The following is a 4,030-nucleotide window of genomic DNA, read 5'->3' on the forward strand; positions in this document are numbered from 1 at the left end:
CTAACATGTTTAATAACCTCTTGGGAGGCCATGACTCTTCAATGAATATCTAAAATGTTTAATTACCTCCGGGGTATCAAAGACTCTTCAGTGAAGATCTAACGTGTTTAATATATCCAAACTTATGATTTTAATAGTTTTTAAGATAAGGCGCCTCCTTAAAAACCATAAACCTTGTGAGGGAAAAAGTGTTACCTTATCCCTGATGATTAAAAAATCAAAACTTTGAGTGAGTTCATACATTCACATGCTAAAGCCTATCACCTTATTAAGCAATAAACATTAAATAAATAATTATAACAGTATCTCGGGTTAACTGAGTTTCAAGTTCTTGGAATGAGCCTTCCATCGAGATTCGATTTTGGAGGTGCCATAAGGTAGTTTTTGGAATACATGATATGTGCCTTCCCATTTAGGTTGTAGTTTTCCCAAGCATTTGGTGGACTACTTACCTAAGCAAGAAATCACCTTGCATTTTCCTTTTGACTACTATGGAGTTGTATCAGTAAGAGGCCCTTTTATGGTGGCAAATTCTCTAGAGTGGGCGACATCGTGGGTATCGTCAATTAGGTTAAATGCATATCTAATTTATATCTCGTCTTTCTCTTTGTTTAACTGATCACATTTCCATGTGGGTGTATCAATTTTGACTTGCACTATAACATTGACGTCGTATACCATTGTAACTAAAGTCTCTTTGATTAGCGAATAAGGAGTGGTGTGATACGACCATAATACCTCGTGGAGTTATTTGGCTCATAGACCTTTGACATTGTCTATTTTTTAATTTATCCCCCCTAATATCACTATATTTGTTAACTCGTCTTACACGTTCCCATGTAGATGAACAACCAAGATGAACTTTGTTTGTATTCCAAAGTGATGGAAGAAATCCACCACAGTTAAGATGAAAAATTGAGTACCTTTGTTTGAGATGATGACTCTTGATAGGAAAAACCTTCATATAATATGTTTCTAATAGAAGCATTGAATCCTTTTTGTTGTGATCTTGGAGATGACATCCTCCTTTATCCACTTCGTGAAGTAGTATACTCAAATGATTAGAAACTTTAGTTTCTCCAACTTTAATAGGAAACTAGTAGAAAACCTGTGCGTCCGCACGGGTTCTGGTGTGAACTGCAGATACGTCACCAGTTTATCATGCGAATTCAAACAAATTTTAAAATAAAAAAGAAAAAAGTAGTCAAAGATAAATATATAAATTAATCAAAAATAAATATTTAAAAGAAAGACATTTTTTAAAATAAAAACAAAATTGTATCAATTTTTTAAATTTTCAAATTTTAAAATAAAGACATCAATAATATATACTATAATTATTCATATATTATCTAAAAATTATTATATTTTAAATTAAAAATTGCGTTCACACAAAATTTGGTCTGGTTACCCGTGCGTTCACACAAAATTTGGTCTGGTTACCCGTGCGTTCACACGTGTACTCGTGTACTACCCGTGCGTTCATAATAATTTTGACCTAGTTATCCATGCGTTAACACGGGTCCTGGTGTGGACTGCAGATACGTCACCAATTTGACATATCATTATATCCATGTGTTCGTCCGAATTCTGATCTGGACACCCGTGCTTCCGTACGGGTACATGTGCATTAATTATTTGCATATGCTTCTAAAATATAATAAAAAAATATTATTAGTTAAGTTTTAGACATTATTGGTTCACTCATTTACTAAATATATTATTATTATTATTATTATTATTATTATATTAGAAAAATGTTAGTGAATAAAATAATAAAAATTGTTTTTAAACGAAGCAAACTTGTGAATTCTATCATATAATGGCTCAATCACCAAATCTAACACAAGATGTATTCTTAAGACCAAAAACCATCCACCTCCAATCATTAGAATTTGTTCTAACAACAAATTATTTTATCTGTAGAAGCTTAAGGCAAATTAGATAACATAACAATTAGAATGAATAAAAATGAACTGATAATTACCCAACCAAGTTTTATACAGACACAGCTTATTTGTTATCCCAACTGATAAATGTTTTACACAAAATTCCTTTTCAAAAACAAAAGATGGTCTGGCCTCTTCTAAGAATCCTTCTAAATATGAGGCGTCCAAAATCTTCTTTGAATCATAATTCAAAAGGACTACATTCAAGTCAGAGTCCGCAAAGCTCCATTTCAAAGTAAGAAAATTCAATACACCATGAAAAAGGACAAGTGCAAACTAAGATTTAATCTTCAGTGTCACAGAAAGTTGAAAGGCTTAATCAAACAAATACACTTCCTTCCTCGAAGTTGAACCAGAACAACACACCATCATTGAATACTTCTCCAACACACCATCTATTGACATTTTTTACATTGTTCAGTAGCTCCATATAATGCTTTACGCTCATCAGTGATAATGTGTCTCTTCTTTAATTTCTTTGATACGAAATACATAACAACAGCCCTCCATACTTGTCCGCTAATCTCTCACGCAACACATAATTCACAGAAACATCTCATCAATTACACAGAACAAATAACATCGGGTTATCAACAAAAACTTCCCACGCAACACAGATTTTCACATACTACAAAATCAAGATTTGGCATGACCACACAAAGTATGAAAAATCAAACATTATCATCAATGTAACACGACAATACATAACAAATATAACTAACACTAATTGTTACAAATACTAAAGACACTATAATTCTAGTTCACCCACTGAATGCTTCTATAATATAGGGAGATCATGATGCAAGTAATAAAAAGGTGATGCTGAATACAAAACTTTAAACACCAGAATCTCCTTTTTTCTTCCTGCACCCTTTAGATATATCGGAAGAGTTCTCACAATTTTGATGTCTTTCGCTAATGAGACTATAAATAGGTCCTCGCTATATAGGTACGCAAAAATCTTGAACTGAGAGCTGCATAGAAATGCCCTGGAAGATTAACAAACTCTGATAAATCAACATATATAACAAAAAACATGATAGGATTATCTAAACACATTTATGCCAAAATTTAACCCTTTGGCTTGTTTCGCATGCTCATTAACCAATCATTTCTTCAACCTTTCAGCAATTATGAATGTGAGTGCGAATGTAAATTTGCTTAGAGCCAGGTGTTGGTCATGGAGAAACTCACAGTGCACCACGTCCAACAAGGGAAAATATTTTGAATACCGACATAACAGTCATTGGAACGTCATCAGCTGCATCTCAATAACTCTCTCCTACTGCTATTGCCATCTTTACCATTTCGGTATCCAGTGATGATGATGATGTTGTGACCGTCGCCACTAACGGTCATCGTCACACAAATGGAACCATAATACTATTTATGTTCATTCTAAATGATTAGTAAACATCATAAAACTTCAATCATTACTTACTCCTTGAATGTGGAATTAAATCGAACATCTTGAGATCACTCCTAAGATCAATTCCCATTCTCAAATTCTTAAAATATATAAACTATGGATAAGATACTTTACCATTCATTTTCAATAAATGGACCCCATATTTCGGAGCGAGGTTTTATGCTCTGAGACAGAACCACTAACCATGAAACCAATTTGTCACTCAGTCATAGAATATAGGCAGAGGAACTTCCATTAAGCTAGATAGTACCCTGTTTTCACTTTTGAGCATCTGTTGGTGAAGAAACTTAGCACAAAACTTTGCAACCACCTTACCTTCTATTTTTTAGTACAAGAGCATACATAACATAATGGTTTAAATTTAATAACAATAATTTTCAGGTTAGCATTTCTCATCATGACTTAACTCCAATTATTATAACTTAATAGAAAAACCTGTTAAATCATAATTGAAGTTAGAAATGCATCTTAGAAAAAGGTGCAAGTATGCACTTTTCACAACGAAAAGAAGATATTCTCATTTTGTAACAAAGTAATAAACCTAACATTCTTCCATGTAATAAAATTAGGGGTGTTCATGGTTCATGAATTGCGTTGAACCAAATCACATTTATGGTTCGGTTCAGTTTGCAATAACCATTTCAATAAAAAT

The sequence above is a fragment of the Vicia villosa genome, unplaced genomic scaffold (genome assembly GCF_029867415.1).
Source record: "Vicia villosa cultivar HV-30 ecotype Madison, WI unplaced genomic scaffold, Vvil1.0 ctg.002743F_1_1, whole genome shotgun sequence".
Taxonomy (NCBI): domain Eukaryota; kingdom Viridiplantae; phylum Streptophyta; class Magnoliopsida; order Fabales; family Fabaceae; genus Vicia; species Vicia villosa.